The following is a 15,860-nucleotide window of genomic DNA, read 5'->3' as shown; positions in this document are numbered from 1 at the left end:
CTTAAAACGTCGAATTTTGTGTGTATGATTTTTAAAGTAAGCTTGTGGTTTCTTAAATATCCAGTCACGGACCATAGAAGTTTAGCAATCAGTGATCCATGACGGGATTTTTTTTATAATAAAATAAATATTTCGTAGCTAGCTGTGAGGCCATATTGCGAATGTGTAGCCACTCGTGTAGTGTTTCTTTCAATGTAATAAATGGAATACCGTGCCATTAAAAAGTCCTTTGCTTTGAATGGTTTACACCGATGGATATTCATACGTAATTGCTGAAGGCTTATAAAGAGTATACTCCTTGATGTTAAACATTCAGCAAGTGGTACCCAACCTCAAATCATGGACAGCTGGTTTCCAATGGTAAGCATCGTTTATTAACAAGTTTTTGGTATGGTCGTTTTCATCATCAACTACAGAAATACTGTTTTTATAAATTGAAACGACTTTTTCTTGCAGCAGTTCTATTTTTCCCTCAAAGTAAAGCCAAAGTTTGATTGTAGTTTAGCTACTTTGATCGGAATGCCCTCCTTGCCGCGTGTAGCTTTACGTACAAGTAGCACCTCGTCTACCGAACCATTTACTAATGGTATGCAGCAAAAAAAGTCAATTAAATTTATAAAACTAATATTAACAAGCAAGTTTGTAATGTGGATACAATCAGTCTTTTTCAAATTTCTGTGAAAAAGTGGTAACTTCACCCCTTTTTGAAATTTGGTAATGTATTCTTGCCATCCGAAATAGAACAATAATAAATCTTAATGTGCACTTGAGGGACAGTGCTACATTCTGATCACTTTCTAATGCTCTGTGCCACTACTGCAAAATATCACCAACATATCCCTTTCAGACCTGGTGGTCACAATTATGTACATAAAGTTTGTTCACTAATATTTCAATGACAACAAATGTCAGATGCACCCAAACCCACAGTGCACATTTGTGTATGTTCCTTTTGGCCATGCTCCAACAGCTGCTGCTCTCTTGTGAGCAGTCTGTGAACCACATAGTAAAATATAGTCTTTGGTGTTGTCTCTCTGTGGGAAGCCATTACTCGTTGACTTTATTGCTATAATAGTCACGTTCTGGGTTTTGTTTATGAATGTTTCGTGTGGTTTCCTTCTTTTGGAAACATTAGACATTCTTTCAGTGGAATTTTCCGAAATTTCATTCTGTTCATATTTGTGTTATGTGTCAGTTAATTTTACTGTACACATTTGTGTACAACAGGTCCTTAATGGTGCAAAACAGGAAAAATAGCTGTATTTGCATGACTATGGTAGCTATGTGTGGTAATTTTTCCACTAATTCCAGTACCAGCAGCAAGGAGGAGAATAACTGACCAGTACATATGATGTTATTTTATATTGCCGGCTTTTGTCTTACAAATATGGATAAGGCATATCTTTCTGTGGAGAAAGATTGGGACTTGATTATGGACATAATTGAAAAAGGTGACATTTCTGTACATTAGTTTGAGTGGAGATGAGGATGACAGTGTACCACTTATTGAAAGGCAAGCTCCACAAATAACGAAACGTGTTGGAGCAGATAAAGTGGGTGCGAATGATGTGTGTAGAGACACCATATCTGAAGATGAAGATGATGGAGAGGTGGTGGATGCTGAAATGAACTTTTAATGCAATGAAAACAACCCATAATTGAATAACCTGTGTGACAACATAATGGTGACACCAAAAGAATCCATAAAATGGAAACGCAAGCCTCTAACTACCGCTGCAGAAAAATACAAAGCTCCAAATTTTGAAGTATATGTCTTTTGTTCTCCAATACAATACTTCAAAAGATATATACCAGATGATTTGTTCACTAGCATGGCAGCACATACTAATATTTATGCATTACAACAAGGCAAATCCTCATTCAAGCAGACAGCTCCTCAAGAACTAGAGGTGTTATTTGGTTCACGTATGTTGATTGGTGCCTTGAAATTTACGAATGTATTGGGATACAAGCCTGAAGGTAGATGTGTTTTGGGAAAACATGTCACGAGACAGATTTTTAGAATTACAAACAAAGGTACACTTGGTGAACAATCTGGAGAAGCCATCTGAAAATAAAGATAAATTTTACAAAGTCAAGCCAATTTACTCAGACATTCTAAAATGCTGCAGTGAACTTCCTATAGAAGAAAATGTTTGTGTCAATGAAGGAATTATTCCATTCATTGGGAAGTTTTCTGCAAAGCAGTATGTCAAGGGGAAACCAAGTCCATGGGGAATCAGAGTCTTCATGATGTGTGGAAAGAGTGGAATAGTGCATGATTTCCTTTTGTACAACTGAACTAAATACCGTATACTGTAAAAAATTTGGATTAAGTCCCGCTATTGTTTTAGTATTTCATGTTCCACTCTCAAAAGGTGAAGGTCATAAATTATACTCTGACAACTTCTTTTCATCGTATCATCTGTTTCAAGTTCTGAAACCTCAACGCATCAATGCAGCAGGTACTGTCAGTCAAAACAGATTTGGAAAGAACTCGCCTTTTGGAGATGATGAAACAATAATGAAACAAACCAGAGGTTCCTGTGAAGAAATCATTAGTGCTGATGACATTACCATGTGTAAATGGTTTGACAATACGCCAGTTGCATTGTGTTCAATCTTCGTGGGTAAAAGCTCTGTGGGTGAAGTTGAGTATTGGGACAAAAAACACCATAAATATGTGAAAGTAGAAAAACCTGAAATAGTGAAAAGATATAATCATGCAATGGGTGGTGTGGATCTATTTGATCAATTGATAAGCTGCTACAGAGTTTTCATCAGATCTCGAAAATGGCCTTTGCATATGAATTTTTATGTTGTTTGACTTTGCCATTGTGCAAAGTTGGTTGGAAAACAGACGAGATACAGACAACCTGTCTGTCCCAAAGAAGAAGCAAATGGACCTTCTTTCCTTTCATATCAGGGTAGCAGATGGATTGACACTGTGGTAGAAGAAAGTGACTGAAAAGAAGAGGGGGCAACCATCTGATGTAGGACTGGCTTCAGACATGAGAGTTGTACCAAGAAAACAGGAGAATTATGACCAGCTACAGAGATACAGTTTGATTCCATTGACCATTTACCTTTGCATGAGTAGGAGCTCCAAGTCAACTTTCCAAAATGTAAAGGGCGTTCTAGAATTCAGTGCAGAAAATGTAAAGTACATTTGTGTCTCCTAAAGGACAGAAATTGTTTTTAGCAGTTTCATATGAAACCTTAAAATTAGTGTGTTGACCATTGTTGTTTAAATAAGAACTGTAATTTGGAATTATTTTTATTGTTTCTTCGGTTTTAAAGTGAAATAAAGAGTGGCATACTTGATCCATAGTGTTAACCTCCTTAATGGATGACATGAAGCTCGAGACCTGATGAACACAATTGTGTACATTAAATATCTAGAAATCTAGAGATCATATGAAAGTTTTTCTTAGAAAAATGTTGTCAGGAGACTCACCTGAATGTAAAAATGATGTCAGATATTTTTTTAATGAGCAAATAAAAAATCAGGTCAGAAAGGGATATACACTTGTTTTCCAATATACCTTTCCCTAAACTGGTCAATGAACACTTAAGAATCGTCAAATTGCCATGACATTCTCGGATTTGCAAATGATTAACATTTAAGCGAAACTGGATCAAGTATTTAGGACCAGTGACATCTACATTCTTTAAAAGGGAAGGATTACGCAGAGAATTTCTCATTCAGAAATCGCTTATAAATGTCGCCTGCTTGTGAAAAGATTGTATTATAGTTGGTGTAAGAAGGTCAGTTAGTACATGCCGGAATTTCACAGCGTCCTATCGAGACTCTGGTTTACTGTTCGGAGATATTCCTGCCTGCAATGCCCGGGATCCCACAACAGTCATACAAAGATAATGTCGATAAGTTCAGGTAGCGACATGCGCAATGCCATGCAGGACCTCCGCAGTACCTAGGAGAAGAAGATCGGACAGTCACGTTACGCGCTGTGAGTCAGAAAATGCGGTTGTTCCCACCAAGATAAACACATCCACAGCGGCAATGTGACGACTGTGGAGTTTCACAGACCGTCAGCATACTGACCATGCTTGCCACTACTTCTGATGCAGAGAAATCCTTGCCGACACTGTTGCGCAACAACCACTCGACGCAGAAATAGCCACCATTTAACTTCCAACCATCCTATTAATATATTGAGAAACTGCCTTGCAATTGTTAAGGCATATCATAAAAATTACATTTAGGTAAACAATTCATCTTTACAAAAAAATACAATAGGAAATTTGGGGTTATATGAGAAGCTGGTCTCACTACAACTCGTTGTACAGCAAAAGCGCATAAATACATGAATACTGACTACCTTAGAGTAGATCTATGTAACAATATTTAAACAGATTATTCATCAAAATTTGATAATTTTATAGAATTTTCTTAATGAATTTTACCTCAAATCCTATTTCTTCATAAATCATTAATACCCTACACTGAAAATTATTACACTGAATATTTAATATCAATAACTGCCCACTCATTTTTTTTGTCGACATTGTTCGTTGGGTGTGGTCTCGGCGGACGGCTCAGGATATCCGTTCAAGGTGATCGTTAGTTCCTATACTCAGTTTTTTTATTACAGAGGGCGAGCAGCCCTCCGACCGAACATGCCGACCTACCGTGCCGGCTATTTCGGAGCATCACGACTGCTTCTGGCGTGCTACTCCTGAGCAGCTACTACCTACTACCCCGCTACCTAACAACAGGTGTTTGTTACATGTGGTAGCTGCCTCGCAGCATTCTTTCACACGTACTTCTTTGTAATCGATATATCTGTTATGCTCCTCGATAATACGTTAAAATTTACTATTTTAATTATGTGTACCTATTTCACAACCCTACAGCCATTCTGACAAGAATTTGGGCGGGGTGTTGTGCCTTGTAGCAATGACAAATCTTCAAATTCTTAATAAGAGCAGAAAAGTGTTGTTGAAGTGAAATAGTATATAAAACGATTTTTCTATGTATACAGTAGTTTTAATCATATGAGTGATTATCAAATTGAGAGAGAGTGACTGACTGTGGTGCTCAGTTGCACTACAACTGCCAAAATATAGTCTAAAATTTACGAAATATTTTGTACAGACAAATTATATCTATAAGATACAAAGTAGTGACATTATATCATGTGTTAGTATTGAAAAAAGTATGAAAATATTTACACTATTCATTGTAAGTAGTGCACATGTGAACTATTATTCTCGATAAATATTTCACATTGGCAAATAGATTGATATATGGCTCACAAACAACATATAGCTATGGTCCCATATAGAAATATCAGTTCAAAACGTATCATAAAAAATGATATAAGGTAAACAGAATGGAATAAGGAATAAATCGAGATAGAAGTCAGTCATGGTTTAAGATGAGTCTGATTTCTTGCACTCTGCAGATTAAGTGTCCATAAACAGTGGCTGTACCACATCATCAGAATTGTAAGTATAATAACACATTTCACTCGAGGGTCATTACACAAAGTCGATTGATGGTGTGTGTCGTGATCTAGAGCATCTGCAATCATGTCTGTGGTAAACCATATCTACATCTACATCTACATTTATACTCCGCAAGCCACCCAACGGTGTGTGGCGGAGGGCACTTTACGAGCCACTGTCATTACCTCCCTTTCCTGTTCCAGTCGCGTATGGTTCGCGGGAAGAACGACTGTCTGAAAGCCTCTGTGCGCGCTCTAATCTCTCTAATTTTACATTCGTGATCTCCTCGGGAGGTATAAGTAGGGGGAAGCAATATATTCGATACCTCATCCAGAAACGCACCCTCTCGAAACCTGGCGAGCAAGCTACACCGCGATGCAGAGCGCCTCTCTTGCAGAGTCTGCCACTTGAGTTTGTTAAACATCTCCGTAACGCTATCACGGTTACCAAATAACCCTGTGACGAAACGCGCCGCTCTTCTTTGGATCTTCTCTATCTCCTCCGTCAACCCGATCTGGTACGGATCCCACACTGATGAGCAATACTCAAGTATAGGTCGAACGAGTGTTTTGTAAGCCACCTCCTTTGTTGATGGACTACATTTTCTAAGGACTCTCCCAATGAATCTCAACCTGGTACCCGCCTTACCAACAATTAATTTTATATGATCATTCCACTTCAAATCGTTCCGCACGCATACTCCCAGATATTTTACAGAAGTAACTGCTACCAGTGTTTGTTCCGCTATCATATAATCATACAATAAAGGATCCTTCTTTCTATGTATTCGCAATACATTACATTTGTCTATGTTAAGGGTCAGTTGCCACTCCCTGCACCAAGTGCCTATCCGCTGCAGATCTTCCTGCAATTCGCTACAATTTTCTAATGCTGCAACTTCTCTGTATACTACAGCATCATCCGCGAAAAGCCGCATGGAACATCCGACACTATCTACTAGGTCATTTATATATATTGTGAAAAGCAATGGTCCCATAACACTCCCCTGTGGCACGCCAGAAGTTACTTTAATGTCTGTAGACATCTCTCCGTTGATAACAACATGCTATGTTCTGTTTGCTAAAAACTCTTCTATCCAGCCACACAGCTGGTCTGATATTCCGTAGGCTCTTACTTTGTTTATCAGGCGACAGTGCGGAACTGTATCGAACGCCTTCTGGAAGTCAAGAAAAATAGTATCTACCTGAGAGCCTGTATCTAATATTTTCTGGGTCTCATGAACAAATAAAGCGTGTTGGGTCTCACACGATCGCTGTTTCCGGAATCCATGTTGATTCCTACATAGTAGATTCTGAGTTTCCAAAAACGACATGATACTCGAGCAAAACACATGTTCTAAAATTCTACAACAGATCGACGTCAGAGATATAGGTCTATAGTTTTGCGCATCTGCTCGATGACCCTTCTTGAAGACTGGGATTACCTGTGCTCTTTTCCAATCATTTGGAACCTTCCGTTCCTCTAGAGACTTGCGGTACACGGCTGTTAGAAGGGGGGCAAGTTCTTTCGCGTACTCTGTGTAGAATCGAATTGGTATCTCGTCAGGTCCAGTGGACTTTCCTCTGTTGAGTGATTCCAGTTGCTTTTCTATTCCTTGGACACTTATTTCGATGTCAGCCATTTTTTCGTTTGTGCGAGGATTTAGGGAAGGAACTGCAGTGCGGTCTTCCTCTGTGAAACAGCTTTTGAAAAAGGTGTTTAGTATTTCAGCTTTACGCTTGTCATCCTGTGTTTCAATGCCATCATCATCCCGGAGTGTCTGGACATGATGTTTCGAGGCACTAACTGATTTAACGTAAGACCAGAACTTCCTAGGATTTTCTGTCAAGTCGGTACCTAGTATTTTACTTTCGAATTCACTGAACGCTTCACGCATAGCCCTCCTTACGCAAACTTTGACATCGTTTAGCTTCTGTTTGTCTGAGAGGTTTTGGCTGCGTTTAAACTTGGAGTGAAGCTCTCTTTGCTTTCGCAGTAGTTTCCTAACTTTGTTGTTGTACCACGGTGGGTTTTTCCCGTCCCTCACAGTTTTACTCGGCACGTACCTGTCTAAAACGCATTTTACGATTGCCTTGAACTTTTTCCATAAACACTCAACATTGTCAGTGTCAGAACAGAAATTTTCGTTTTGATCTGTTAGGTAGTCTGAAATCTGCCTTCTATTACTCTTGCTAAACAGATAAACCTTCCTCCCTTTTTTTATATTCCTATTAACTTCCATATTCAGGGATGCTGCAACGGCCTTATGATCACTGATTCCCTGTTCTGCACTTACAGAGTCGAAAAGTTCGGGTCTGTTTGTTATCAGTAGGTCCAAGATGTTATCTCCACTAGTCGTTTCTCTGTTTAATTGCTCGAGGTAATTTTCGGATAGTGCACTCAGTATAATGTCACTCGATGCTCTGTCCCTACCACCCATCCTAAACATCTGAGTGTCCCAGTCTATATCTGGTAAATTGAAATCTCCACCTAAGACCATAACATGCTGAGAAAATTTATGTGAAATGTATTCCAAATTTTCTCTCAGTTGTTCTGCCACTAATGCTGCTGAGTCGGGGGGTCGGTAAAAGTAGCCAATTATTAACCTAGCTCGGTTGTTGAGTGTAACCTCCACCCATAATAATTCACAGGAACTATCCACTTCTACTTCACTACAGGATAAACTACTACTAACAGCGACGAACACTCCACCATCGGTTGCATGCAATCTATCCTTTCTAAACACCGTCTGTACCTTTGTAAAAATTTCGTCAGAATTTATCTCTGGCTTCAGCCAGCTTTCTGTACCTATAACGATTTCAGCTTCGGTGCTTTCTATCAGCGCTTGAAGTTCCGGTACTTTACCAACGCAGCTTACTACCTGTTACAGCTCAACCATCTGACACACCAAAGTCTCGTAGGTCCAATTCTGGATACAATGACAGGTATCACCGCAGATCATGGTTTATTGAAGAATATCGTCCATAGCATGTCATTGGTCTCGTCACATATCGTTACAGATGTGTGCAAGGTTGATGATTCCATGAGCTTGTGGATGGACAGCATTACAGTGGAATGATTAACTGGTAATGATAGGTGTTAACATTTGGATGTATGACCTAAAAGGTGCAACTGATGGTGTGGTATATCTTATGTTCAAATCATGGCTGTGCCAGTATGAAACACAGACAACTGCTGTATTGCAAATAATTTGTGGCTAATATTACATTCATAAGTAATGGTACTTAGTACAGAAAGTTGGAAAACTCCTAGTTAGGTAAAGACTGAATATTTATCATGAAAATCAAGAAAATTTTTGTCGCTAAGCTAGTAATCTATGAGTGAGAACCTGTCTCTGCGGTTAGCGTCTATTCTGTAGTATTTACAGAATTATATTGCATAGTATCTAGTATCTTAATTATACATGTATACAGTGAATTTCTGAAGGAGACTCGATAACATGCTTGAAGTGGCAAAAAGAGGCTGTTGTACATAGCAGATCATAATGATAACATACATGAGTGACAAATAATATGTGTAAAGCTAAGGCCTACAATGCATAGTTGCTCTTCCATGGCTAAATATTTGAAGCCTAAATGATCAGGTATAAGGGAACGCCCATGTCAATTCGGATATAGATAATATTATTTTAAGGAAAAGAGCACTATGTAACTGCAAAATATAAATTGTAAGCGTCCACAGTCATGCATCATTAATCAAGACAAAATAATGCAGATGAAAATTTGTGATCACATTGCTAAGCTGAAGTAGTGGTAAAATAACAGACATGCACAAAGGCCTAATAACTATAAGAATATTATACTAGTGCATTAAAGTAAATCATACAAGGATGAGAATGAATATTGAAGATCGTTGTACCTCTCAAGTGCAGTTATATATAAGGCTGTAAATGCGAAAGGCACATATTAGAAGCATAAAAAATGTCACCATCTACAGATCATCAGAAGAAAAGCAATGTAAGAAGTGCATTATATCTAGTCTCTTTCCTCAAATTCAGTCCTAACCAGTTTCCACAACAAGTTCAACAAATGAACCTTGAAATATTGTACATACATACACATTATAAAACAACATCATAAAATAGTGTCATCATTATACAGGGTGAAGCGAAATTCGTGCGCTTGGGACTCCTCACATGCCAGCGATAAAAAAGCGTCTGTCACAAAATTTTGTCGGCGAGTACATCCGGCAGAAAATGGACGTTAAAGAGTGGCAGTCTGCTAACACTGTAACCAGATGTATTGTAACTACCACTGTGTACAGTTGGTGCAGTGGATAGTGTTTTTGCTTAGCACGCAGGAAATATACGGTTCGATCCTGGGTTGATGCCCACGTCTTTTGTTTGGTAAATATAGTCCAGGTGGTACGATATATGGCATCTTAATCGTCAACAGTGATTGCAGAGGGTCCTCTAGAACACATTTGCACTTACATACTTCAATCGTAGAAATGGAAGCTTGGTGAGCTTTGAAAGAAGCCCTTTCCACGTCGTGGGCGTGAATTTATTGGCACCACTTCATCTAGTAGATGTTAAACCTGTTTCCTCTTTACCCTTTTCCAATGGTCCCATAGGTTAGTACCAACTATTATTCTTGCCTCATTCAGGTACATTACATTTCGTTAAGGCCTTACGTTGCAAATAATGTCCAAACTCGGTTAATATTTGTTTGTGTTATCACCACAGTCCCACTAATTATGCCTTTCAACATTGAGTCTGGTAAATGCGTGCTGTTTAGTACATATCTCAATGCATTATTATTGTTATTATATCGATGGGATTGTGGAAACATAACGTCTATGACCGTTAGGGAAAGTGTAATTCGAAACGGAACAGTCCACAATTAGCGGTGTCTGGATGAATCATGTAGAACAATATCTGTCAGAGGGGTAATGCACATTAGGCGGATCAGCGCGAAGGACTGATGGCGTGTTTATACTGTATGTGTTGTCCACCAGACAGAGACTAGTTATGATCGGAGTAACGCACCCATGACAGACTCCAATGTACATGCGTACATGTATCGGATTTTCACGTTGTAAACCTCTAAACCAATGTGGCAGACGTATGGCATACACAAACGTTGAATATTTGGATATGCTTCTGGTCCTTGGTGCATCTGATAACTGGGCTTGTGTTGTCGCTTGTGAATATGCTGCTAGATATCTTCGTCGACGCCATCCAGATAAAAATGTCTTTCGTCGTCTGGAGCTGCGCCTTTAGAAGTCATGTTCTCCCCAAGTACCATCGTGTGACAGAGGTCGTCGTCGGACTCGCCGTACTCCAGCTACTGACGAAGCTTTTCTGGAGTCTTACACCAAGAACCTCAGGGAAGTACGCGTAGCATAGAAAGGCAGCTGCGTGCATGGTCCTTGACATGCTGCACGTGAATGGACTGCACCCCTATCTTTATGCTTTCACGTAACACTTGCATCCTGCAGATCGCCATCAGAGGATGCAATCTGTCAATGGTTCCAACAACAACAGGAAGCAAACAATGGCATCGTGGACACCGTAATATGGTCGCATGAAGCGGCATTCACTCGTGAGGGGTCTTCAGTATGCACAATGCCTAGCACTGGTGTGAGGTTAACCTACACGTCATCTGTGACAGTGGATATCAATTTCAGTCTGGGCCAGAATACTGGGCGACAGGTGTTATGGTGGTATAGCCCCAACACGTTGTCTGACCGGTTGACTGCACGAAGGTATCATGCATTCTTCTCCAATTGTCTGACATGCTGGAAGATGTTCAACTACATGTTCGGCAGACGATATGGTTCCGGCGTGATGGTGCACCTCCACAGTCTGGAATTAATGTGCGACAGTATTTGGATAGAACATTTCAAGGAAATGACTCGGACGTGGAGGTCCAATTGTATGGCCATCGCGTTCAGCTGACCTAAATCCCCGGGATTTCTTCCTGTGGGAACACCTGAAGGAGCATGTGTACTCTACTACACCGACAAATGTGGAAGAATTGGTAGCGCGTGTTCATACTGCTCTTTTTACTGTGTATGCAGCTTTGCTCTCAAGGGTCCAGAGCTGTATGATCCGGCAGGTTGTGCAATGTTTGGACATTCAGGGAGGTCACTTTTAGCCTGTGTTGTTCTGAGTACAATATATTCTGTTGTGAAGGTCATGTAGTCATAAACAAGGACTTTATTATAGTCACTGGTTGCTAGTGTGCGACATCTGAGCAATCATATTACATGTAGTATAAATGACAATGCTGTGCTATCATCTTTAGAATCTCAAAATTTATATTGTATTTCTAGTTATTCTGTCCTATGACAGGTCACTTAAAATGTCTACTTCTTATTTGTCTAACCACGTATTTGTTATGTTTAGCGTTACAAAATGTTGTAAATTTAGAATACATGTGACATAAGAAACGTTCTATATTACAGTATGAAATGTCAGAATGAAATTAGCAAATAAAAAAATGTCCGCCAACCGGGGATCGAACCATCGACTTCCTGTACGCTAACCCAAACTCTAAACCACTGCACCAACTGTACAGCACTACGAATATGTGCTAACAGAGGTAGTTACCATACATGTGGTTACAGCGTTGCCTGATTGCCAGTCTTTAACTTCCTTCTTCTGCCGAATGTACTCGCCAGACGAAATTTTGTGACAGACATTTTTTTATCACTGGCATGTGAGGAGTCGTGCTGCAAAGCCCGAGTGCGCGAATTTCACTTCACCCTGTGTATATCTCATAGAGAAGTAATCATTCATTTCATAAAATTTTATAGTATCAGCATGTAGCATGATATTAACATCATTTGATAAGTATCCTCATAGCAAAACATAATAAACATCATCAACACCCTTTTCAGCGCTGATTTCGGGAAAAATAGTGACAAAATTCCATCACGTACAGTTATTTCAGAAACTGCTTGTCTAGTTTTAGCTTTTTCAATATTTCAGCACTCTAGTGAGTTTGAATTTTGCTTTTTAGGATCTCCGTAAACTGTTATTTAGCCTTTGTTAAACTAGATATACGTAAAATAAAGAGTAATTAGGAGAAACCAGCAGTATTTCCATGTCAGTGACTGTCTAGCGCGCTGCCCCATCCCCCGCCATCACTAGGCAGTGAGCTTCTGCTATTGTCCTTCAGTTCACAGTACCTCTTCACTGTGTGCTGTTCAGGTGTTGTTGTTACTAGTGCTTTAAAGCAGTGACTGTTTTCTTGTGTTGTGAAGTTGTTTTATGGACAATGGCTACCAGAGGATGTATAAACTCGCCAGATTGCTTCTGCTACATTTGTGGTAACTATACCGTTGAAAAGCAACAAAGCAACGTTCCGATTTTGTTGAAAAAGTATATTTCGCCTATTTTGGTGTAAAGTTTGGCGATCAAGATAAGCCTTGGACCCCACACAAAGTTTGTTCACTATGTGTTGAAGAACTGAGGCAATGGTTTCAACGTAAAAAGTAGTCCTTACGTTTTGGAATACCAATGGTTTGGAGGGAGCCCAAAACCATAATGATCACTGTTATTTTTGTTCCTCCACCGTAAAAGGTTTCAATTTGAAAAACAAAAAGGTTATTTCTTACCCTAAATTTCAGCCATTCTCCCTGTTCCTCACGGGCCTCAAGTAGCAATACGATCCCCTCCAGATTCTTTGGATGATGTACTTGATCACGAGCCATTGGCTCACCAAGGTGACAGTGAAGAAGACAGAAATTGCTACTATCCTGGCACAACCGATCCCATTCCATTCTCACAATCTGAACTGAACGATTTACTTAGAGACCGAGGCCTTTGTGAACAATCGGCAGAGGTTTCAGGGTCTAGATTGCAGATAAACATATGTTGACTCCGGGTACATCCTTTTCTTGGTATCGATCGAGGGAAAAGCAGTTTGTATCTTTCTTCTCTCAAGAAGGTGACCTGGTGCGTACAGTGATGTTCCTGGGCTTATAGCACATTTCAAAACAGATTATGCTCCTGATGCGTGGAGACTTTTTATTGATTCGTCAAAAAGAAGCCTTAAAGGAGTACTTCTACACAATGGCAATAAGTATGCTTCTGTAACAGTTGGACACTCCGTTCACTTAATAGAATGTTACGAAAACCTTGAACTGGTTTTAAGCTATCTCTGCTATTCCGAACACTATGTGGTGACTTAAAAGTGATTTCAATGCTGCTTGGACAACGAAGTGGCTATACAAAGTTCCCTTGCTTTCTCTGTGAATGGGACAGTAGAGACAGAAACCAACGCTACATAAAAAAGTCTTGGCCCTAGAGAAAAACCTTACACGTAGCGGTTACAAATTTTGAGAGGAAAAGCCTCTTGGATCCCAAAAAGTTGTTAATTCCACCACTTCACATCAAGTACGGGCTGATGAAACAATTTGTTAAGGCATTGCCAAAAGAAGGGGAGTGTTTCAGATATTTTTGCGGACGGTTTCCTGGTTTATCTGAGGCAAAGCTAAAGGAAGAAATCTTTGTCAGACCAGACATTAGAAAACTAATGACAAATCCCAACTTTGTGGACAAAATGAAAACAAGGAAAAGGCAGCATGGACAATTTTTAAATTAGTTGTTACTGGTTCCTAGGAAACAAAAGACGTCCAGACTACAAGACAATCGCCGCAGGCATGCTCGACATCTTTAAGAAGCTGGGCTGTAACGTGACCATTAAAGTTCATTTTCTCCACTCACATCTTGACTACCTCCCTGCAAACCTTGGTGATGTAAGTGAAGAGTAGGGGTAAAGGTTCCACCAAGACACCAAAGAAATGGAAAGAAGATATCAAGGAAAATGGAACGTCAACATGATAGCGGACTACTGCTGGATGATAAAAAGAGATGATCCTCAACGAGTCCACAGCCGGAAAAACTATAAAAGAAACTTCGACAGAAAGCGAAAGCGAGATTATAAGGACTTATGAGCTTAACGAGAAATGGAAGTGTACTTGAAATGTAGTTTACAACATGATTTATAAATAACATTTTATGACGTTGGAAAAATGTGATAAATTGCTTAAATTTTGTTATTATACCCAAAAATACTCCCTATTTTGTGAGAAAACCTGATAGAAAAAATGGATTTCATTTTTAAAATCAGCGCGGGAAAGTACATAAAAGTCAGCAAAAGGCAGTTATCACATTTCAAACAACTTTCAAAGAATATCTTTTTGCAGATCTGTGTAATCTTAACGTAAGTATTTCATGACAAATTGCTTATTTCCCGTGGGCTGCTGAAAGTAATGATTAGTAAGCAAAGGAAAAGGTGTGTAATTAGTAGTGTTTTATCTTTGCATTTTTTTGTGGAAAGGCCTGGAGAAACTACATTAGTTCGGGAAAGGAATTATTTGTGCACCATTTTGTTTGCTTTATATTCCTGCGTTTCTGTCTTATTGACATATTTTCATTGGCAGCGCTATCCATACGCGAATTTAGCTCTTATTAATGGTATAATGTCTCAGTTGGTATAATGATAGGAGTTGAATTCTTACGGGGAAACCATTGTTAGATTAAGTATTGATTTTTGTCATTGATTCCTTTTGTAATTGTCAGGGAATTGTTTCACTAAGTATTCAATTAAGAAGTATTTCAGTCTGTCTCAAGAGTTTGATTAATTTGTAATATTGCTTTAATGTCACTGGAGGCAGATTTACAAACGAAGCGATTGTTCAAAGGGCTTCTAGCGTTTTGTTAATTGAATGAGAAAGAATCGCTTTCAGAATATAGTTTTTTGTTTGGTTTATCATTTATCGAGTTTAGATTTGACCAAACCCTTTCTCTTGAATTATATGTAGTTGTAGTAAGCAGCAACAGCTGCAGCAACAGCAGGAGTCGCCATACTGAATGTGCATTGCATTCAGCATGAATAATAGGTTTTTTTATGTATTTGATAATAATGGAATGCAGCAGATCAAGCAGTGGCAGCAGAAAGACCAAGTAAGTTATTTGTTGCTCACAGGACCAATAAAAAATATAGTTTTGGCGATCTCTGTAATAGTAAAGTTAACAAGAGTACAAGCACGAGATTTTCAGTAGAAAACACGAGATAAGAAGATAGAGCTCGCAACTTACACCTCTCGACCCTGCCAGGAAATTTTTTTTTAATGTGTCGTAGTTAGATATGCTTCGTCTTTCTACTGCCAACTGCAAGCTTACGCAACAGTAATCATTAGTGGAGGCACAGCATTTTGATCGCTTGCGCACTGCTTTGTATTATCACAAAATTTTATTTCAGCAGTTTTGTCTTTGAATTTGTTGGTGCATAGTGTAATAATTTATTGAACAGTGGTATTTTTAGGATAGCGGTGTGATTTAGTGACATGTTTTCGTTCGTATAGCGACAATGAGGACGCGAGCACAAAAGAAAATGGAAAATAATGCAGATGCT

At 39.2% G+C, this 15,860-nt stretch overlaps 1 protein-coding gene across 1 annotated transcript in view; it reads right to left on the bottom strand.

Annotated features, from left to right (window-relative positions):
- The window catches only part of LOC126176432 (ankyrin-3-like), a 201,088-nt gene that overhangs the window by 28,343 nt on the left and 156,885 nt on the right, over positions 1-15,860 (bottom strand). The gene's annotated exons all lie outside the window — the stretch shown is intronic.

This window comes from Schistocerca cancellata, chromosome 3, assembly GCF_023864275.1.
Source record: "Schistocerca cancellata isolate TAMUIC-IGC-003103 chromosome 3, iqSchCanc2.1, whole genome shotgun sequence".
NCBI lineage: Eukaryota > Metazoa > Arthropoda > Insecta > Orthoptera > Acrididae > Schistocerca > Schistocerca cancellata.
This window is presented reverse-complemented; position numbering and strand designations above follow the sequence as displayed.